The sequence below is a fragment of the Scyliorhinus canicula genome, unplaced genomic scaffold (assembly GCF_902713615.1).
Source record: "Scyliorhinus canicula unplaced genomic scaffold, sScyCan1.1, whole genome shotgun sequence".
In the NCBI taxonomy this organism is placed as follows: Eukaryota; Metazoa; Chordata; class Chondrichthyes; order Carcharhiniformes; family Scyliorhinidae; genus Scyliorhinus; species Scyliorhinus canicula.
This window is the reverse complement of record NW_024055451.1, coordinates 1-22,192: the sequence shown is the minus strand read 5'-3', so window position 1 is coordinate 22,192 and position 22,192 is coordinate 1. Positions and strand designations below refer to the sequence as shown.

Sequence of the window (22,192 nt, the reverse complement as noted above, 5' to 3'; positions counted from 1 at the left end):
AAAAATGCTATTTGTGTATTTGGTGTCGCAGTGAAGGAGAAAATTATCCAATACCACTCTTTTCCTTATGGTCCAGCATTTTGTTTCAAATAATAATTCAATTCAATTTTCTTTTGAAAATATCTATTGAGGCTATCTCTCCCCCAATCGCAAGCAGTCCATTCCAGATCATAGCCACTCCTGCGTTAAAATGTGTTTCCTTATGTATCCATGCTTCCTTTTCCCAATTACCTCCAATATGTCCCCCTTGGTGCAAGGTTCTTCCAGCAATAGGAACAGTTCCTCCCTCTCTATTATGTCTAGATGACTCATGATTCTGAAAAACTCTATCAGCTCACCTCTCAAACTTCTCCAAAAGGAAAATCCTCATAATCTCTCCAACCTACCTTCATAACTGAAGTTTCTCATCTCTGGAAATAATCTCCGCAATATTCCTTGCATCCCCCGTAATGGCTTCACATCCTTTCTTCGTTGTTGTGCCCATAATTGGAAATCTTTCTGCTGCACCAAGGTCTGGTATATTAATGTGTAAGAGGAAGAGTAGGATCGTGATCGCGATCACTGTGAACTTCACGTCCTTTAAGTCCGAAAAATAGCTCTTCAAAAAGTCCTAGTTGTTTCCTGGCTCTTAGTCGATTTCTTATCCATATTTCTACTGTCTATTCAATGCAACGAGCTCCAGATCAAAGCAGCATTTGACGGAGTATGGCTTCAAGGAGTCCTAGATGAAATGTGAATCAGTGGTAAGATTCTTCACTTGATGGGGTCATAACTGGCACAAAGGTAGATCGTTGTGGTGATTGGACGTCAATCATTTCAGCTCCAGGACATCACTACACGAGTTCCTCAGGGTAGCGTCCTCGGCACAACCATCTTCAGCTGCTTCATCAATGACCTCCCTTCCAACATAAGTTCAGAAATGGGGACGTTTGCGAATGACTGCACAATGTACAGCACAATTCGCGACTCCTGAGATAATTAAGCAGACAATGTCCAAATGCAGCAAGACCTGGACAATATCCAGGCTTGGGCTGACAAGTGACAAGTTATGCTCGCTCCACAGAGGTTCCAGCCAATGACTATCTCCTACAACTGAGGATCTAACCATCGTCCTTTGACATTAAATGGCATTACTATCACTCAATCTCCCATAATCAACATCCTGGGGGTTACCATTGATCAGAAACTGAGCTGGATTAGCCACATTAATACCGTATTTACCAGGGCAGGTCAAAGGTTAGGGATGTTGTCCAGCATGGTAGCACAGTGGTTAGCACCGTAGCTTCACAGCTCCAGAGTTCCAGGTTCGATTCCCAGCTTGGGTCACTGTCTGTGCGGAGTCTGCACGCTTTCCCTGTGTCTGCGTGGGTTTCCTCCGCATGCTCCGGTTTCCTCCCATAGTCCAAAGACGTTCAGGTTAGGTGGATTGGCCATGCTAAATTGCCCTTAGTGTCCAAAAAAGGTAGGTGGGGTTACTGGATTATGGGGATAGGATGGATTTGTGGGCTTAAGTAGGGAACAGGTGCAGACTGAATGGGCCGAATGGCCTCCGTCTGCACTGTAAATTCTATGATCTATCCCAGTTTTAGGGGCAGCACGGTAGCATTGTGGATAGCACAATTACTTCACAGCTCCAGGGACCCAGGTTCGATTCCTGGCTTGGGTCACTGTCTGTGTGGAGTCTGCACATCCTCCCCGAGTGTGCGTGGATTTCCTCCGGGTGCTCCGGTTTCCTCCCACTGTCCAAAGATGTGCAAGTTAGGTGGATTGGCCATGATAAATTGCCCTTAGTGTTGGGTGGGGTTGCTGAGTTGTGGGGATGGGGTGGAGGTGTTGACCTTGGGTAAGGGGTGGGGTGCTCTTTCCAGGAGCCCGTGCAGACTCGATGGGCCGAATTACCTCCTTCTGCACTGCAAATTCTATGATACTCCGGCGAGCAACTCACCTTCTCACCCCTCAAAGCCTGTTCACCATCTGCAAGGCACGAGAATCACAAAAATGTGTTGGACACCAGGTAAAAGGGATTCCAAGTTAAGAACGATGCTGGGAGAAGCGATTAGGTGATTAAATGTTTTAATGGCAGAGGACAATGAGGAAGAGGGGTGGAACGGGCTAGGGGGATGGGGGGGGGGGGGAAGTGGGGAAACCATATCAATGGAAGCAATGAAAATAAGTTGATGGAAATAAACATGTGGTGAAGGGTGAGGAGGGATTTCGCAGTCTGACGTTGTTGAGCCTACTGAGGCTGTACCGTGCCTATTCGGAGGATGGGGGCTGTTCCTCGGCTTTGTGCTGAGCTTCATGGGAACATTGCAGCAGGCCAAGATCGGACATGTGGACATGAGAGCAGGACAATGAGTTGAAATAGCAAGGAACAGGAGAGTCTGCCAACAGCTTGTCGATGGAGCGAAGGTGTTTTGCAAAGCGGTCACCCAGTCGGCATTTAGTCTCTGCAATGCAGAGTAGATGGCATTGGGATCAGCAAATGCAACAGGCCAGATTGAAGGATGTCTTATAGTAATGTGTACTCAAAAGGACAGACACAAACGATACTGTAACTGATTTAGAGGAAATGCCAGAGACATTTGGAAAGTAAAAACTGTCATCCTGATGGAGAAACAGGAAAAGCCAGTGTGGGAATCCAGGCTCAATGTTGAATTGCAATTACCCCTCCTTTCATATACATGAACGGTATTTAGGCTGCAACATGTTACACACCAAACCACAAAGAGGTCAAATATAAGAAACACATAATTGTCAATTCTTAAACTCAACTCAAGCATTGAATAACGAAACAAATATTGAGTAAAGTCGGTTGCTTTATTCTGTAGGATTTCAGAATGCTGCATTAATAATAGAAGAGAGCATTTCGCCGTTAGAAATTTGCTGAACAAATTCTTCAGTTCAATATAGGTTCTTCTACTGGCTTGTAAGTTTAGATATCTGTTTTAAAGAAATAGACGTCTTCTTGTAAGAAGTGACATGGCCTCTCAGCCAAACCATGCGAAGCTGCAACAAGGCAGTTCAGTTGAAGGTGACACACATCGGTTGGAGTCTGCGCTGCCAGCTGTTTCTGTAGTGTAGTGGTTATCACATTCGCTTTACACGCGAATGGTCCCCGGTTCGAAACCAGGCAGAAACATCTGGTGCTTCCAGTTTAGTCTGTTGCTAAATATTACCTCAATCTCGTAACTGGTCTTCATCATCGAGGAACAGCAAAAGCCTATAACTGCTGTGGGCCAGTGGCACAATGGATAACGCGCCTGACTACGAATCAGGAGATTCCAGGTTCGACTCCTGGCTGGCTCGCAGTTCCTAGTTTTGGCGTCCCCTTTAGTTCAGTGGGTTGGACAGCTGGTTCCCGATGCAGAGCAAAGTGAGCAGGGCATCATCAATTCTCGTTTCAGCTGTGGTTACTTATGAAAGCCCTGCCCTCTCAATTTAACTTCAAGCAAAACATAACTTATCTCCAGTTCAGCAAAGTTCAATATCTGATCCTTTGATAAGTTGAAGAAGGAGCCGTGCTCCGAAAGCTCGTGTTTGAAACAAACCTGTTGGACTTTAACCTGGTGTTGTAAGACTTCTTACTGATTGATAAGTTGAGACATCAGTTTTAAAGAAACGGCTTCTTGCAATAAGTCACATGGCCTCTCAGCGGAACCGTTAGAAGCTGCAACAGTACATTGAGGTTCAACATTGCACAGGGCCACTGATTGCGATGCTCCCAGCAGTTTCTGTAGTGTAGTGGTTATCACATTCGCCTAACACGCGAAAAGTCCCCGATCGAAACCGAGCAGAAACATCGCGTGTTTCGCATTTTGTGTCACTAATGTTTGCACAAAATACCTTTCTTCCTCAATCTCGAACGTTCGAGGAACATGAGATTTGGTCTCTCATGAGATATTAAAATTCCTGCAACAAAGTCAGAAATACGGAATATTCAAGACGCCGGGGGAAGAAAAGCCTTCCCTATTTAGCCACGATTCGGATATTAGCAGTTTGTTCATCCACCACAGAATCTTTTGGGTTTACAGATGCAGATGAACATATTTAATCACCATTTCAGACATGTCTAAATGTACGATAAAAGCAACTTACTGCGTATGCGTCAATGGGAAAGAAAAACAGAAAACACAGGACAGTCTCAGCAGGTCTGACAGCCTCTGTGGAGAGAGATGGCAAGTGTCGTTTAGAGTCTGGGTGACTCTTTGTCGAAGCTGGACAACTGGATCTTTGGTCAGTTTTAGACTGGAGGAGTGTGTTGGGGGGGGGGGGGGGGGGGTGGGAGTGAGGGGCAGCGTGAAGCATTGGGCCTCGACAGACGGCCAGCGATGGGTGGAGAATAACAAAAATGTGTTGGGTCGAAAGAAAAAGGGAATGTAAATGCTTCTAATCAAAGTTAAGAACTGTGCTGACAGAGGCGATTAGAAGATTAGAATGTGTTAATGACAGATGACAATGAGGAAAAAGGGGCGGATTTCCCAAGAGGGATGGGATTGGCTAGGGAAATGGGGAGGGGGAGACAATGGGAGAGGAAGACATATCAATGGAAGCAATGAAAATAAGTTGATGGAAATAAACATGTGGTGAAGTGGGAAGAGTGATTTCACGGTGCGAAGTTGTTGAGCGTACTGTAAAATCCGCAAGGCTGTACCGTGCCTATTCAGAGGATGGGGGCTGTTCCTCGGCGTTGTGCTGAGCTACATGGGAACATTGCAGCAGGCCAAGATCGGACATGTGGACATGAGATTAGGACAGTGAGTTGAAATAGCAAGCGACAGGAGAGTCTGCCGCCAGCTTGTCGATGGAGCGAATGTGTTTTGCAAAGCGGTCATCCAGTCGGCACTTAGTCTCTCCAATGCAGAGTAGATGGCATTGGGATCAGCAAATGCAACAGGCCAGATTGAAGGATGTCTTAGAGTAATGTGTACTCAAAAGGACAGACACAAACGATACTGTAACTGACTTAGAGAAAATGCCAGAGACTTAACTGAATCAGCTTTGGGAAAGAAAAAACGGTCTTCCTGATGGAGAAACAGGAAAAGCCAGTGTGGGAATCCAGGCTCAAAGTTGATTTACAATTACCCCTCCTTTCTTCTACATGAACGGTATTTAGGCTGCAGCATTTTACACACCAAAACACAAAGAGGTCAAATATAAGAAACACATAATTGTCAATTCTTAAACTCAACTCAAGCATTGAATAACGAAACAAATATTGTGTAAAGTCGGTTGCTTTTTTCTGTAGGATTTCAGAATGCTGCATTAATTATGCTGCTCCGGTGTCCTCCCACAGTCCAAAGATGTGCGGGTTAGGTGATTGGCCATGCTAAATTGCCCGTAGTGTCCTAAAAAGTAAGATGGGGGGGGGGGGGGGGGGGGTTGGGGGGGTTGTTGGGGGGGGGGGGGGTTGTTGGATTACGGGTATAGGGTGGATACATGGGTTTGAGTAGGGTGATCATTGCTCGGCACATCATCGAGGGCCGAAGGGCCTGTTCTGTGCTGTACTGTTCTATGTTCTATAATAGAAGAGAGCATTTCGCCGTTAGAGATTTGCTGAACAAATTATTCAGTTCAATATAGGTTCCTCTTTTGGCTTGTAAGTTTAGACATCTGTTTTAAAGAAATAGACGTGTTCTTGTAAGAAATGACATGGCCTCTCAGCCGAACCATGCGAAGCTGCAACAAGGCAGTTGAGTTGAAGGAGACACAGGTCCGTTGGAGTCTGCGCTGCCAGCCGTTTCTGTAGTGTAGTGGTTATCACATTCGCTTTACACGCGAATGGTCCCCGGTTCGAAACCGGGCAGAAACATCTGGTGTTTCCAGTTTAGTCTGTCGCTAAATATTTCCTCAATCTCGTAACTGGTCTTCATCATCGAGGAATAGCCAAAGCCTATAACTGCTGTGGGCCAGTGGCGCAATGGATAACGCGTCTGACTACGAATCAGGTGATTCCAGGTTCGACTCCTGGCTGGCTCGCAGTTCCTAGTTTTGGCATCCCCATTTGTTCAGTGGGTTGGACAGCTGGTTCCCGATGCAGAGCAAGTGAGCAGGGCATCATCAGTTCCCGTTTCAGCTGTGGTTACTTATGAAAGCCCCGCCCTCTCAATTTAACTTCAAGCAAAACATAACTTATCTCCAGTTCAGCAAAGTTCAATATCTGATCCTTTGATAAGTTGAGACATCAGTACTAAACAAACGGCTTCTTCCAATAAGTTACATGGCCTTTCAGCGGAACCGTTAGAAGCTGCAACAATACATTGAGGTTCAGCATTGCACACGGCCACTGATTGTGCCGCTCACAGCAGTTTCTGTAGTGTAGTGGTTATCACATTCGCCTAACACGCGAAAGGTCCCCGGTTCGAAACCAGGCAGAAACATCGCGTGCTTCTCATTTTGTGTGACGAATGTTAGCACAAAATATCTTTCTTCCTCAATCTCGCACGTTCGAGGAACATGAGATTTGGTCTCTCATGAGATATTAAAATTCCTGCAACAATGTCAGAAATACGGAATATTCAAGACGCCAGGGGAAGAAAAGCCTTCCATATTTTGCCACGATTCGGATATTAGCAGTTTGTTCATCCACCACAGAATCTTTTGGGTTTACAGATGCAGATGAACATATTTAATCGCCATTTCAAACATGTCTAAATGTACGATAAAAGCAACTTACTGCGTATGCGTCAATGGGAAAGAAAAACAGAAAACACAGGACAGTCTCATCAGGTCTGACAGCCTCTGTAGAGAGAGATGGCAAGTGTCGTTTCGAGCCTGGGTGACTCTTTGTCGAAGAGTAGACGGCGGGATTCATTCACATTGGGCTTGCTTTGAGAAGCTGAGCTCAAGCTGCATGGAACCAATACGTTCCCGAGAAGCTTGTCTATGTGTGGGCATTTTAATGACTAATTCAGGTGGACTCAGACAGCTCTTTGTCCCTTTCATTTTATCACAGTAAGAAGTCTTACAACACCAGGTTAAAGTCCAACAGGTTTGTTTCAAACACGAGCTTTCGGAGCACGGCTCCTTCTTCAGGTCCTTTTATCATTTTATCAGTTCAACAACTTCAGACTGTGAACTCTCACTTCCCCCTTCACCACATGTTTTTTCCATCAACTTATCGTCCCTTCCATTGATATGTTTTACCCTCAGCATCGCCCACCTACCACCAGCCCATACCATCCTATTTCAGCAATCTGATCCCTGTTTGTAATTGTTCTCTGACGCACTGCTTACCTTTGTTCTGCCATTAACACATTCTGACCGCTTGATGCGCCATCAGCACCTTTCATAGCCTTGATTAGCCACATTTACATTCCCTTTTTCATTCTGCCCGAGACATTTTCGTCATTTCCCACCTATTGCTAGCCCTCTATCGAGATCCAATACAGCACTCCACCACCCCCACCCCCCACCCACAATCGTCTGAATCTCCAATTCCAGTTCTCCAGCTTTGACAAAGAGTCCACTTGACTGGAAACGACAGCTGCCATTTCGCTCCCCAGAGGCTGTCAGACCTGCTGAGATTATCCAGTATTTTCTGTTTTTGTTTCCGTTTGAAGCATCCGCAGTAAGTTGCATTTGTCACACATTTAGACATGTTTGAGATGGTGATTAAATATGTTCATTTGTAAATCGCTGAAACTCTGTTGTGGATGAACTAGCTGCTAATATCCGAGGTGTGCCAAGATATGAAAATTCTTCACCTCTTGCCTGCCGAAAATTCAGTGCTTGGGCCTTAATGTTCAATTCAGTTTCGTGGCTCGTGTGAGACGAAATTTCATAGTCCTGGAACACACGAGATTCCGGCAACATTCAGGAAACAGAATTATTTTGTGCCCAATAATTGTGCAAACTTTTCTCACACGAAATGCTAAATGTTCGATGTTTCTGCCCGGTTTCGAACCGGGGACCTTTCGCGTGTGAGGCGAATGTGATAACCACTACACTACAGAAACCGCTGGCAAATAATGGACGTGCGGAATGTACAACCTCACTGTGTTGCTGCAGATTCTGATGGTCTGTTTGAGAGGCCAGGTCCCTTGTTGCAAGCGACAGCTGTTTCTTAAATTAACAGATGTCTCAACATATAAAGCCGTGAGATGTAGAAAGTATATCGAAATTAACATAAGTTATATTTTGCTGAATGTCGGTCTCAAATTTGTGCTCTTTGGTCTCGAGGTCTGGTTCTCGTTTAAGGATTTTCAAGCAATGCCAATGGGAGTGGTCGTGCGTTTAAATCCAGGACAGGCTCTTTACTCCAGGTCAGGGATTACGAATTGTTTGCGATGCTGACGGCAGGGTTGATTTACATTGGCCCACTCTGAAAAAGATTTCTCAGGACTCGGAATGTTTACGTCGTTTCTCTCCCCACAGATGATGCTAGAGAGAGAGAGAGAGAGACAGTGTCTGAGCTGGAGTGCGTTTGGATAAAATTGATGCTCCAGATCTGTGTTAACCACCACAGGGACGTGACCCATCTAATCCACAGAGCAAAAGTGGACAATTGAACTGACTGGGGAGCTGGATCTTAACGCTGACCTCCCGGACCTCGGCGTCGTGAAATGTTCCAAAGAAGCTCAACAGCCACTCGAGGAACAGCAGCGCATCTTTCCACTGGGCTCAATACAGCTTTCACACTCAGTGTGTGTTCAGTAGTTTCACACTGTAAATGCTGCACCCATTTTGTGTGTCCTTCCATCGCAGATTTGGGTTTCAATCTTGTTTCCACTTGTTCTTTGTGTCCGGGCGGTAGTTGTTGATCAATATGCCATCGATAGCTCCTCCAGACATATCTTTTTTTTCTTTGTTTCTTCCATTGCGCTAACAGAGAGCTGGCACAGACACGGCGGCCGGAATGGCCTCATACTGTGGTGTCATTATTCTCTGATTTGATGCTAACCTAACTCTGTGGCCAGGGACCCAAGGCCTCTTCTCATTTAATCTCTCCTGACTTGCCCCCCATTAGAGCCCTTTCCTGTTGTTCTGTTTCCTCCCTCCGGTAATTCACTTGGTTAAGACGTACCACATTTCTAACCTGTCCCGGTTTTAATGAAAGGTGATGGTGAAAGACGAACTTTGTTGTCCTGTCGACAAATGCCGCCTGACTCCCTGAGATGGTGCAGTACTTTTTGCGTTTTCCGCAGATGTTAGATTGATTTTCGATGGCAATGACAGTATGCTTTGACTCTTTTTGCGGGGCTTGTTGGTCTAGGGGAATGATTCTCGCTTTGGGTGTGTCGCTGTCGGAATTTGCGAGAGGTCCCGGGTTCAAATCCCGGACGAGCCCTTCGATGAGGTTTTCCCGTTGGTCAAACCGCATGTTTTCTTCATTTCTTTGCAGCGTCGACGGCGGGATTCATTCACATTGGGTTTGCTTTGAGAAGCTGAGCTCAAGCTGCGTGGAACCAATACTTTCCCGAGAAGTTTGTCTATGGGTGGGCATTCACATTTCTATTGACTAATTCTGGTGGACTCAGACAGCTCTTTGTCCCTTTCATTTTATCAGTTCAATAACTTCAGACTGTGAACTCTCACTTCCCCCTTCACCACATGTTTTTTCCATCAACTTATCATCCCTTCCATTGATGTGTTTTACCCTCAGCATTGCCCCCTCCCCCCAGCCCATACCATCCTACTTCAGCAATCTGATCCCTGTTTGTAATTGTTCTCTGACGCACTGCTTACCTTTGTTCTGCCATTAACACATTCTGACCGCTTGATGCGCCATCAGCACCTTTCATAGCCTTGATTAGCCTCATTTACATTCCCTTTTTCTTTCTGCCCGAGACATTTTCGTCATTTCCCACCTATTGCTAGCCCTCTATCGAGACCCAATACAGCACTCCACCACCCCCACCCCCCACCCACAATCGTCTGAATCTCCAATTCCAGTTCTCCAGCTTTGACAAAGAGTCCACTTGACTGGAAACGACAGCTGCCATTTCGCTCCCCAGAGGCTGTCAGACCTGCTGAGATTATCCAGTATTTTCTGTTTTTGTTTCCGTTTGAAGCATCCGCAGTAAGTTGCATTTGTCACACATTTAGACATGTTTGAGATTGTGATTAAATATGTTCATTTGTAAATCGCTGAAACTCTGTTGTGGATGAACTAGCTGCTAATATCCGAGGTGTGCCAAGATATGAAAATTCTTCACCTCTTGCCTGCCGAAAATTCAGTGCTTGGGCCTTAATGTTCAATTCAGTTTCGTGGCTCGTGTGAGACGAAATTTCATAGTTCTGGAACACACGAGATTCCGGCAACATTCAGGAAACAGAATTATTTTGTGCCCAATAATTGTGCAAACTTTTCTCACACGAAATGCTAAATGTTCGATGTTTCTGCCCGGTTTCGAACCGGGGACCTTTCGCGTGTGAGGCGAATGTGATAACCACTACACTACAGAAACCGCTGGCAAATAATGGACGTGCGGAATGTACAACCTCACTGTGTTGCTGCAGATTCTGATGGTCTGTTTGAGAGGCCAGGTCCCTTGTTGCAAGCGACAGCTGTTTCTTAAATTAACAGATGTCTCAACATATAAAGCCGTGAGATGTACAAAGTATATCGAAATTAACATAAGTTATATTTTGCTGAATGTCGGTCTCAAATTTGTGCTCTTTGGTCTCGAGGTCTGGTTCTCGTTTAAGGATTTTCAAGCAATGCCAATGGGAGTGGTCGTGCGTTTAAATCCAGGACAGGCTCTTTACTCCAGGTCAGGGATTACGAATTGTTTGCGATGCTGACGGCAGGGTTGATTTACATTGGCCCACTCTGAAAAAGATTTCTCAGGACTCGGAATGTTTACGTCGTTTCTCTCCCCACAGATGATGCTAGAGAGAGAGAGAGAGAGACAGTGTCTGAGCTGGAGTGCGTTTGGATAAAATTGATGCTCCAGATCTGTGTTAACCACCACAGGGACGTGACCCATCTAATCCACAGAGCAAAAGTGGACAATTGAACTGACTGGGGAGCTGGATCTTAACGCTGACCTCCCGGACCTCGGCGTCGTGAAATGTTCCAAAGAAGCTCAACAGCCACTCGAGGAACAGCAGCGCATCTTTCCACTGGGCTCAATACAGCTTTCACACTCAGTGTGTGTTCAGTAGTTTCACACTGTAAATGCTGCACCCATTTTGTGTGTCCTTCCATCGCAGATTTGGGTTTCAATCTTGTTTCCACTTGTTCTTTGTGTCCGGGCGGTAGTTGTTGATCAATATGCCATCGATAGCTCCTCCAGACATATCTTTTTTTTCTTTGTTTCTTCCATTGCGCTAACAGAGAGCTGGCACAGACACGGCGGCCGGAATGGCCTCATACTGTGGTGTCATTATTCTCTGATTTGATGCTAACCTAACTCTGTGGCCAGGGACCCAAGGCCTCTTCTCATTTAATCTCTCCTGACTTGCCCCCCATTAGAGCCCTTTCCTGTTGTTCTGTTTCCTCCCTCCGGTAATTCACTTGGTTAAGACGTACCACATTTCTAACCTGTCCCGGTTTTAATGAAAGGTGATGGTGAAAGACGAACTTTGTTGTCCTGTCGACAAATGCCGCCTGACTACCTGAGATGGTGCAGTACTTTTTGCGTTTTCCGCAGATGTTAGATTGATTTTCGATGGCAATGACAGTATGCTTTGACTCTTTTTGCGGGGCTCGTTGGTCTAGGGGTATGATTCTCGCTTTGGGTGTGTCGCTGTCGGAATTTGCGAGAGGTCCCGGGTTCAAATCCCGGACGAGCCCTTCGATGAGGTTTTCCCGTTGGTCAAACCGCATGTTTTCTTCATTTCTTTGCAGCGTCGACGGCGGGATTCATTCACATTGGGTTTGCTTTGAGAAGCTGAGCTCAAGCTGCGTGGAACCAATACTTTCCCGAGAAGTTTGTCTATGGGTGGGCATTCACATTTCTATTGACTAATTCTGGTGGACTCAGACAGCTCTTTGTCCCTTTCATTTTATCAGTTCAATAACTTCAGACTGTGAACTCTCACTTCCCCCTTCACCACATATTTTTTCCATCAACTTATCATCCCTTCCATTGATATGTTTTACCCTCAGCATCGCCCACCTCCCACCAGCCCATACCATCCTACTTCAGCAATCTGATCCCTGTTTGTAATTGTTCTCTGACGCACTGCTTACCTTTGTTCTGCCATTAACACATTCTGACCGCTTGATGCGCCATCAGCACCTTCCATAGCCTTGATTAGCCTCATTTACATTCCCTTTTTCTTTCTGCCCGAGACATTTTCGTCATTTCCCACCTATTGCTAGCCCTCTATCGAGACCCAATACAGCACTCCACCACCCCCACCCCCCAGCCACAATCGTCTGAATCTCCAATTCCAGTTCTCCAGCTTTGACAAAGAGTCCACTTGACTGGAAACGACAGCTGCCATTTCGCTCCCCAGAGGCTGTCAGACCTGCTGAGATTATCCAGTATTTTCTGTTTTTGTTTCCGTTTGAAGCATCCGCAGTAAGTTGCATTTGTCACACATTTAGACATGTTTGAGATGGTGATTAAATATGTTCATTTGTAAATCGCTGAAACTCTGTTGTGGATGAACTAGCTGCTAATATCCGAGGTGTGCCAAGATATGAAAATTCTTCACCTCTTGCCTGCCGAAAATTCAGTGCTTGGGCCTTAATGTTCAATTCAGTTTCGTGGCTCGTGTGAGACGAAATTTCATAGTCCTGGAACACACGAGATTCCGGCAACATTCAGGAAACAGAATTATTTTGTGCCCAATAATTGTGCAAACTTTTCTCACACGAAATGCTAAATGTTCGATGTTTCTGCCCGGTTTCGAACCGGGGACCTTTCGCGTGTGAGGCGAATGTGATAACCACTACACTACAGAAACCGCTGGCAAATAATGGACGTGCGGAATGTACAACCTCACTGTGTTGCTGCAGATTCTGATGGTCTGTTTGAGAGGCCAGGTCCCTTGTTGCAAGCGACAGCTGTTTCTTAAATTAACAGATGTCTCAACATATAAAGCCGTGAGATGTACAAAGTATATCGAAATTAACATAAGTTATATTTTGCTGAATGTCGGTCTCAAATTTGTGCTCTTTGGTCTCGAGGTCTGGTTCTCGTTTAAGGATTTTCAAGCAATGCCAATGGGAGTGGTCGTGCGTTTAAATCCAGGACAGGCTCTTTACTCCAGGTCAGGGATTACGAATTGTTTGCGATGCTGACGGCAGGGTTGATTTACATTGGCCCACTCTGAAAAAGATTTCTCAGGACTCGGAATGTTTACGTCGTTTCTCTCCCCACAGATGATGCTAGAGAGAGAGAGAGAGAGACAGTGTCTGAGCTGGAGTGCGTTTGGATAAAATTGATGCTCCAGATCTGTGTTAACCACCACAGGGACGTGACCCATCTAATCCACAGAGCAAAAGTGGACAATTGAACTGACTGGGGAGCTGGATCTTAACGCTGACCTCCCGGACCTCGGCGTCGTGAAATGTTCCAAAGAAGCTCAACAGCCACTCGAGGAACAGCAGCGCATCTTTCCACTGGGCTCAATACAGCTTTCACACTCAGTGTGTGTTCAGTAGTTTCACACTGTAAATGCTGCACCCATTTTGTGTGTCCTTCCATCGCAGATTTGGGTTTCAATCTTGTTTCCACTTGTTCTTTGTGTCCGGGCGGTAGTTGTTGATCAATATGCCATCGATAGCTCCTCCAGACATATCTTTTTTTTCTTTGTTTCTTCCATTGCGCTAACAGAGAGCTGGCACAGACACGGCGGCCGGAATGGCCTCATACTGTGGTGTCATTATTCTCTGATTTGATGCTAACCTAACTCTGTGGCCAGGGACCCAAGGCCTCTTCTCATTTAATCTCTCCTGACTTGCCCCCCATTAGAGCCCTTTCCTGTTGTTCTGTTTCCTCCCTCCGGTAATTCACTTGGTTAAGACGTACCACATTTCTAACCTGTCCCGGTTTTAATGAAAGGTGATGGTGAAAGACGAACTTTGTTGTCCTGTCGACAAATGCCGCCTGACTACCTGAGATGGTGCAGTACTTTTTGCGTTTTCCGCAGATGTTAGATTGATTTTCGATGGCAATGACAGTATGCTTTGACTCTTTTTGCGGGGCTCGTTGGTCTAGGGGTATGATTCTCGCTTTGGGTGTGTCGCTGTCGGAATTTGCGAGAGGTCCCGGGTTCAAATCCCGGACGAGCCCTTCGATGAGGTTTTCCCGTTGGTCAAACCGCATGTTTTCTTCATTTCTTTGCAGCGTCGACGGCGGGATTCATTCACATTGGGTTTGCTTTGAGAAGCTGAGCTCAAGCTGCGTGGAACCAATACTTTCCCGAGAAGTTTGTCTGTGGGTGGGCATTCACATTTCTATTGACTAATTCTGGTGGACTCAGACAGCTCTTTGTCCCTTTCATTTTATCAGTTCAATAACTTCAGACTGTGAACTCTCACTTCCCCCTTCACCACATGTTTTTTCCATCAACTTATCATCCCTTCCATTGATATGTTTTACCCTCAGCATCGCCCCCTCCCCCCAGCCCATACCATCCTACTTCAGCAATCTGATCCCTGTTTGTAATTGTTCTCTGACGCACTGCTTACCTTTGTTCTGCCATTAACACATTCTGACCGCTTGATGCGCCATCAGCACCTTTCATAGCCTTGATTAGCCTCATTTACATTCCCTTTTTCTTTCTGACCGAGACATTTTCGTCATTTCCCACCTATTGCTAGCCCTCTATCGAGACCCAATACAGCACTCCACCACCCCCACCCCCCCACCCACAATCGTCTGAATCTCCAATTCCAGTTCTCCAGCTTTGACAAAGAGTCCACTTGACTGGAAACGACAGCTGCCATTTCGCTCCCCAGAGGCTGTCAGACCTGCTGAGATTATCCAGTATTTTCTGTTTTTGTTTCCGTTTGAAGCATCCGCAGTAAGTTGCATTTGTCACACATTTAGACATGTTTGAGATGGTGATTAAATATGTTCATTTGTAAATCGCTGAAACTCTGTTGTGGATGAACTAGCTGCTAATATCCGAGGTGTGTCAAGATATGAAAATTCTTCACCTCTTGCCTGCCGAAAATTCAGTGCTTGGGCCTTAATGTTCAATTCAGTTTCGTGGCTCGTGTGAGACGAAATTTCATAGTCCTGGAACACACGAGATTCCGGCAACATTCAGGAAACAGAATTATTTTGTGCCCAATAATTGTGCAAACTTTTCTCACACGAAATGCTAAATGTTCGATGTTTCTGCCCGGTTTCGAACCGGGGACCTTTCGCGTGTGAGGCGAATGTGATAACCACTACACTACAGAAACCGCTGGCAAATAATGGACGTGCGGAATGTACAACCTCACTGTGTTGCTGCAGATTCTGATGGTCTGTTTGAGAGGCCAGGTCCCTTGTTGCAAGCGACAGCTGTTTCTTAAATTAACAGATGTCTCAACATATAAAGCCGTGAGATGTACAAAGTATATCGAAATTAACATAAGTTATATTTTGCTGAATGTCGGTCTCAAATTTGTGCTCTTTGGTCTCGAGGTCTGGTTCTCGTTTAAGGATTTTCAAGCAATGCCAATGGGAGTGGTCGTGCGTTTAAATCCAGGACAGGCTCTTTACTCCAGGTCAGGGATTACGAATTGTTTGCGATGCTGACGGCAGGGTTGATTTACATTGGCCCACTCTGAAAAAGATTTCTCAGGACTCGGAATGTTTACGTCGTTTCTCTCCCCACAGATGATGCTAGAGAGAGAGAGAGAGAGACAGTGTCTGAGCTGGAGTGCGTTTGGATAAAATTGATGCTCCAGATCTGTGTTAACCACCACAGGGACGTGACCCATCTAATCCACAGAGCAAAAGTGGACAATTGAACTGACTGGGGAGCTGGATCTTAACGCTGACCTCCCGGACCTCGGCGTCGTGAAATGTTCCAAAGAAGCTCAACAGCCACTCGAGGAACAGCAGCGCATCTTTCCACTGGGCTCAATACAGCTTTCACACTCAGTGTGTGTTCAGTAGTTTCACACTGTAAATGCTGCACCCATTTTGTGTGTCCTTCCATCGCAGATTTGGGTTTCAATCTTGTTTCCACTTGTTCTTTGTGTCCGGGCGGTAGTTGTTGATCAATATGCCATCGATAGCTCCTCCAGACATATCTTTTTTTTCTTTGTTTCTTCCATTGCGCTAACAGAGAGCTGGCACAGACACGGCGGCCGGAATGGCCTCATACTGTGGTGTCATTATTCTCTGATTTGATGCTAACCTAACTCTGTGGCCAGGGACCCAAGGCCTCTTCTCATTTAATCTCTCCTGACTTGCCCCCCATTAGAGCCCTTTCCTGTTGTTCTGTTTCCTCCCTCCGGTAATTCACTTGGTTAAGACGTACCACATTTCTAACCTGTCCCGGTTTTAATGAAAGGTGATGGTGAAAGACGAACTTTGTTGTCCTGTCGACAAATGCCGCCTGACTACCTGAGATGGTGCAGTACTTTTTGCGTTTTCCGCAGATGTTAGATTGATTTTCGATGGCAATGACAGTATGCTTTGACTCTTTTTGCGGGGCTCGTTGGTCTAGGGGTATGATTCTCGCTTTGGGTGTGTCGCTGTCGGAATTTGCGAGAGGTCCCGGGTTCAAATCCCGGACGAGCCCTTCGATGAGGTTTTCCCGTTGGTCAAACCGCATGTTTTCTTCATTTCTTTGCAGCGTCGACGGCGGGATTCATTCACATTGGGTTTGCTTTGAGAAGCTGAGCTCAAGCTGCGTGGAACCAATACTTTCCCGAGAAGTTTGTCTATGGGTGGGCATTCACATTTCTATTGACTAATTCTGGTGGACTCAGACAGCTCTTTGTCCCTTTCATTTTATCAGTTCAATAACTTCAGACTGTGAACTCTCACTTCCCCCTTCACCACATGTTTTTTCCATCAACTTATCATCCCTTCCATTGATATGTTTTACCCTCAGCATCGCCCACCTCCCCCCAGCCCATCCCATCCTACTTCAGCAATCTGATCCCTGTTTGTAATTGTTCTCTGACGCACTGCTTACCTTTGTTCTGCCATTAACACATTCTGACCGCTTGATGCGCCATCAGCACCTTCCATAGCCTTGATTAGCCTCATTTACATTCCCTTTTTCTTTCTGCCCGAGACATTTTCGTCATTTCCCACCTATTGCTAGCCCTCTATCGAGACCCAATACAGCACTCCACCACCCCCACCCCCCAGCCACAATCGTCTGAATCTCCAATTCCAGTTCTCCAGCTTTGACAAAGAGTCCACTTGACTGGAAACGACAGCTGCCATTTCGCTCCCCAGAGGCTGTCAGACCTGCTGAGATTATCCAGTATTTTCTGTTTTTGTTTCCGTTTGAAGCATCCGCAGTAAGTTGCATTTGTCACACATTTAGACATGTTTGAGATGGTGATTAAATATGTTCATTTGTAAATCGCTGAAACTCTGTTGTGGATGAACTAGCTGCTAATATCCGAGGTGTGCCAAGATATGAAAATTCTTCACCTCTTGCCTGCCGAAAATTCAGTGCTTGGGCCTTAATGTTCAATTCAGTTTCGTGGCTCGTGTGAGACGAAATTTCATAGTCCTGGAACACACGAGATTCCGGCAACATTCAGGAAACAGAATTATTTTGTGCCCAATAATTGTGCAAACTTTTCTCACACGAAATGCTAAATGTTCGATGTTTCTGCCCGGTTTCGAACCGGGGACCTTTCGCGTGTGAGGCGAATGTGATAACCACTACACTACAGAAACCGCTGGCAAATAATGGACGTGCGGAATGTACAACCTCACTGTGTTGCTGCAGATTCTGATGGTCTGTTTGAGAGGCCAGGTCCCTTGTTGCAAGCGACAGCTGTTTCTTAAATTAACAGATGTCTCAACATATAAAGCCGTGAGATGTACAAAGTATATCGAAATTAACATAAGTTATATTTTGCTGAATGTCGGTCTCAAATTTGTGCTCTTTGGTCTCGAGGTCTGGTTCTCGTTTAAGGATTTTCAAGCAATGCCAATGGGAGTGGTCGTGCGTTTAAATCCAGGACAGGCTCTTTACTCCAGGTCAGGGATTACGAATTGTTTGCGATGCTGACGGCAGGGTTGATTTACATTGGCCCACTCTGAAAAAGATTTCTCAGGACTCGGAATGTTTACGTCGTTTCTCTCCCCACAGATGATGCTAGAGAGAGAGAGAGAGAGACAGTGTCTGAGCTGGAGTGCGTTTGGATAAAATTGATGCTCCAGATCTGTGTTAACCACCACAGGGACGTGACCCATCTAATCCACAGAGCAAAAGTGGACAATTGAACTGACTGGGGAGCTGGATCTTAACGCTGACCTCCCGGACCTCGGCGTCGTGAAATGTTCCAAAGAAGCTCAACAGCCACTCGAGGAACAGCAGCGCATCTTTCCACTGGGCTCAATACAGCTTTCACACTCAGTGTGTGTTCAGTAGTTTCACACTGTAAATGCTGCACCCATTTTGTGTGTCCTTCCATCGCAGATTTGGGTTTCAATCTTGTTTCCACTTGTTCTTTGTGTCCGGGCGGTAGTTGTTGATCAATATGCCATCGATAGCTCCTCCAGACATATCTTTTTTTTCTTTGTTTCTTCCATTGCGCTAACAGAGAGCTGGCACAGACACGGCGGCCGGAATGGCCTCATACTGTGGTGTCATTATTCTCTGATTTGATGCTAACCTAACTCTGTGGCCAGGGACCCAAGGCCTCTTCTCATTTAATCTCTCCTGACTTGCCCCCCATTAGAGCCCTTTCCTGTTGTTCTGTTTCCTCCCTCCGGTAATTCACTTGGTTAAGACGTACCACATTTCTAACCTGTCCCGGTTTTAATGAAAGGTGATGGTGAAAGACGAACTTTGTTGTCCTGTCGACAAATGCCGCCTGACTACCTGAGATGGTGCAGTACTTTTTGCGTTTTCCGCAGATGTTAGATTGATTTTCGATGGCAATGACAGTATGCTTTGACACTTTTTGCGGGGCTCGTTGGTCTAGGGGTATGATTCTCGCTTTGGGTGTGTCGCTGTCGGAATTTGCGAGAGGTCCCGGGTTCAAATCCCGGACGAGCCCTTCGATGAGGTTTTCCCGTTGGTCAAACCGCATGTTTTCTTCATTTCTTTGCAGCGTCGACGGCGGGATTCATTCACATTGGGTTTGCTTTGAGAAGCTGAGCTCAAGCTGCGTGGAACCAATACGTTCCCGAGAAGTTTGTCTGTGGGTGGGCATTCACATTTCTATTGACTAATTCTGGTGGACTCAGACAGCTCTTTGTCCCTTTCATTTTATCAGTTCAATAACTTCAGACTGTGAACTCTCACTTCCCCCTTCACCACATGTTTTTTCCATCAACTTATCATCCCTTCCATTGATATGTTTTACCCTCAGCATTGCCCCCCTCCCCCCAGCCCATACCATCCTACTTCAGCAATCAGATCCCTGTTTGTAATTGTTCTCTGACACACTGCTTACCTTTGTTCTGCCATTAACACATTCTGACCGCTTGATGCGCCATCAGCACCTTTCATAGCTTGATTAGCCTCATTTACATTCCCTTTTTCTTTCTGCCCGAGACATTTTCGTCATTTCCCACCTATTGCTAGCCCTCTATTGAGGCCCAATACAGCACTCCACCACCCCCACCCCCCACCCACAATCGTCTGAATCTCCAATTCCAGTTCTCCAGCTTTGACAAAGAGTCCACTTGACTGGAAACGACAGCTGCCATTTCGCTCCCCAGAGGCTGTCAGACCTGCTGAGATTATCCAGTATTTTCTGTTTGTGTTTCCGTTTGAAGCATCCGCAGTAAGTTGCATTTGTCATACATTTAGACATGTTTGAGATGGTGATTAAATATGTTCATTTGTAAATCGCTGAAACTCTGTTGTGGATGAACTAGCTGCTAATATCCGAGGTGTGCCAAGATATGAAAATTCTTCACCTCTTGCCTGCCGAAAATTCAGTGCTTGGGCCTTAATGTTCAATTCAGTTTCGTGGCTCGTGTGAGACGAAATTTCATAGTCCTGGAACACACGAGATTCCGGCAACATTCAGGAAACAGAATTATTTTGTGCCCAATAATTGTGCAAACTTTTCTCACACGAAATGTTAAATGTTCGATGTTTCTGCCCGGTTTCGAACCGGGGACCTTTCGCGTGTTAGGCGAATGTGATAACCACTACACTACAGAAACCGCTGGCAAACAATGGACGTGCGGAATGTACAACCTCACTGTGTTGCTGCAGATTCTGATGGTCTGTTTGAGAGGCCAGGTCCCTTGTTGCAAGCGACAGCTGTTTCTTAAATTAACAGATGTCTCAACATATAAAGCCGTGAGATGTACAAAGTATATCGAAATTAACATAAGTTATATTTTGCTGAATGTCGGTCTCAAATTTGTGCTCTTTGGTCTCGAGGTCTGGTTCTCGTTTAAGGATTTTCAAGCAATGCCAATGGGAGTGGTCGTGCGTTTAAATCCAGGACAGGCTCTTTACTCCAGGTCAGGGATTACGAATTGTTTGCGATGCTGACGGCAGGGTTGATTTACATTGGCCCACTCTGAAAAAGATTTCTCAGGACTCGGAATGTTTACGTCGTTTCTCTCCCCACAGATGATGCTAGAGAGAGAGAGAGACAGCGTCTGAGCTGGAGTGCGTTTGGATAAAATTGATGCTCCAGATCTGTGTTAACCACCACAGGGACGTGACCCATCTAATCCACAGAGCAAAAGTGGACAATTGAACTGACTGGGGAGCTGGATCTTAACGCTGACCTCCCGGACCTCGGCGTCGTGAAATGTTCCAAAGAAGCTCAACAGCCACTCGAGGAACAGCAGCGCATCTTTCCACTGGGCTCAATACAGCTTTCACACTCAGTGTGTGTTCAGTAGTTTCACACTGTAAATGCTGCACCCATTTTGTGTGTCCTTCCATCGCAGATTTGGGTTTCAATCTTGTTTCCACTTGTTCTTTGTGTCCGGGCGGTAGTTGTTGATCAATATGCCATCGATAGCTCCTCCAGACATATCTTTTTTTTCTTTGTTTCTTCCATTGCGCTAACAGAGAGCTGGCACAGACACGGCGGCCGGAATGGCCTCATACTGTGGTGTCATTATTCTCTGATTTGATGCTAACCTAACTCTGTGGCCAGGGACCCAAGGCCTCTTCTCATTTAATCTCTCCTGACTTGCACCCCATTAGAGCCCTTTCCTGTTGTTCTGTTTCCTCCCTCCGGTAATTCACTTGGTTAAGACGTACCACATTTCTAACCTGTCCCGGTTTTAATGAAAGGTGATGGTGAAAGACGAACTTTGTTGTCCTGTCGACAAATGCCGCCTGACTACCTGAGATGGTGCAGTACTTTTTGCGTTTTCCGCAGATGTTAGATTGATTTTCGATGGCAATGACAGTATGCTTTGACTCTTTTTGCGGGGCTCGTTGGTCTAGGTGTATGATTCTCGCTTTGGGTGTGTCGCTGTCGGAATTTGCGAGAGGTCCCGGGTTCAAATCCCGGACGAGCCCTTCGATGAGGTTTTCCCGTTGGTCAAACCGCATGTTTTCTTCATTTCTTTGCAGCGTCGACGGCGGGATTCATTCACATTGGGTTTGCTTTGAGAAGCTGAGCTCAAGCTGCGTGGAACCAATACGTTCCCGAGAAGTTTGTCTGTGGGTGGGCATTCACATTTCTATTGACTAATTCTGGTGGACTCAGACAGCTCTTTGTCCCTTTCATTTTATCAGTTCAATAACTTCAGACTGTGAACTCTCACTTCCCCCTTCACCACATGTTTTTTCCATCAACTTATCATCCCTTCCATTGATATGTTTTACCCTCAGCATCGCCCACCTCCCCCCAGCCCATACCATCCTACTTCAGCAATCTGATCCCTGTTTGTAATTGTTCTCTGACGCACTGCTTACCTTTGTTCTGCCATTAACACATTCTGACCGCTTGATGCGCCATCAGCACCTTTCATAGCCTTGATTCGCCTCATTTACATTCCCTTTTTCTTTCTGCCCGAGACATTTTCGTCATTTCCCACCTATTGCTAGCCCTCTATCGAGACCCAATACAGCACTCCACCACCCCCACCCCCCAGCCACAATCGTCTGAATCTCCAATTCCAGTTCTCCAGCTTTGACAAAGAGTCCACTTGACTGGAAACGACAG

At 45.9% G+C, this 22,192-nt stretch overlaps 16 non-coding genes across 16 annotated transcripts; 10 read left to right on the top strand and 6 right to left on the bottom strand.

Moving 5' to 3' along the window:
• Positions 1 to 3,069: 3,069 nt before the first annotated feature.
• On the top strand, positions 3,070 to 3,142 carry trnav-uac. The gene has a single exon. It is a non-coding gene; the product is annotated as a tRNA-Val (tRNA).
• A 94-nt stretch (positions 3,143 to 3,236) lies between these two features.
• On the top strand, positions 3,237 to 3,309 carry trnar-acg. The gene has a single exon. It is a non-coding gene; the product is annotated as a tRNA-Arg (tRNA).
• A 2,430-nt stretch (positions 3,310 to 5,739) lies between these two features.
• trnav-uac lies at positions 5,740 to 5,812 on the top strand. Its single transcript has one exon. It is a non-coding gene; the product is annotated as a tRNA-Val (tRNA).
• Positions 5,813 to 5,906: 94 nt separating this feature from the next.
• On the top strand, positions 5,907 to 5,979 carry trnar-acg. The gene has a single exon. It is a non-coding gene; the product is annotated as a tRNA-Arg (tRNA).
• Positions 5,980 to 6,307: 328 nt separating this feature from the next.
• Positions 6,308 to 6,380, top strand: trnav-aac. Its single transcript has one exon. It is a non-coding gene; the product is annotated as a tRNA-Val (tRNA).
• Positions 6,381 to 7,885: 1,505 nt separating this feature from the next.
• trnav-cac lies at positions 7,886 to 7,958 on the bottom strand. The gene has a single exon. It is a non-coding gene; the product is annotated as a tRNA-Val (tRNA).
• A 1,241-nt stretch (positions 7,959 to 9,199) lies between these two features.
• On the top strand, positions 9,200 to 9,289 carry trnap-ugg. The gene is given in 2 exon segments: positions 9,200 to 9,235; positions 9,254 to 9,289. It is a non-coding gene; the product is annotated as a tRNA-Pro (tRNA).
• A 1,047-nt stretch (positions 9,290 to 10,336) lies between these two features.
• trnav-cac lies at positions 10,337 to 10,409 on the bottom strand. Its single transcript has one exon. It is a non-coding gene; the product is annotated as a tRNA-Val (tRNA).
• A 1,241-nt stretch (positions 10,410 to 11,650) lies between these two features.
• trnap-ugg lies at positions 11,651 to 11,740 on the top strand. Its single transcript is given in 2 exon segments — positions 11,651 to 11,686; positions 11,705 to 11,740. It is a non-coding gene; the product is annotated as a tRNA-Pro (tRNA).
• Positions 11,741 to 12,788: 1,048 nt separating this feature from the next.
• On the bottom strand, positions 12,789 to 12,861 carry trnav-cac. Its single transcript has one exon. It is a non-coding gene; the product is annotated as a tRNA-Val (tRNA).
• Positions 12,862 to 14,102: 1,241 nt separating this feature from the next.
• trnap-ugg lies at positions 14,103 to 14,192 on the top strand. Its single transcript is given in 2 exon segments — positions 14,103 to 14,138; positions 14,157 to 14,192. It is a non-coding gene; the product is annotated as a tRNA-Pro (tRNA).
• A 1,048-nt stretch (positions 14,193 to 15,240) lies between these two features.
• Positions 15,241 to 15,313, bottom strand: trnav-cac. Its single transcript has one exon. It is a non-coding gene; the product is annotated as a tRNA-Val (tRNA).
• A 1,241-nt stretch (positions 15,314 to 16,554) lies between these two features.
• trnap-ugg lies at positions 16,555 to 16,644 on the top strand. Its single transcript is given in 2 exon segments — positions 16,555 to 16,590; positions 16,609 to 16,644. It is a non-coding gene; the product is annotated as a tRNA-Pro (tRNA).
• A 1,048-nt stretch (positions 16,645 to 17,692) lies between these two features.
• trnav-cac lies at positions 17,693 to 17,765 on the bottom strand. Its single transcript has one exon. It is a non-coding gene; the product is annotated as a tRNA-Val (tRNA).
• A 1,241-nt stretch (positions 17,766 to 19,006) lies between these two features.
• Positions 19,007 to 19,096, top strand: trnap-ugg. The gene is given in 2 exon segments: positions 19,007 to 19,042; positions 19,061 to 19,096. It is a non-coding gene; the product is annotated as a tRNA-Pro (tRNA).
• Positions 19,097 to 20,143: 1,047 nt separating this feature from the next.
• Positions 20,144 to 20,216, bottom strand: trnav-aac. The gene has a single exon. It is a non-coding gene; the product is annotated as a tRNA-Val (tRNA).
• Positions 20,217 to 22,192: the final 1,976 nt, after the last annotated feature.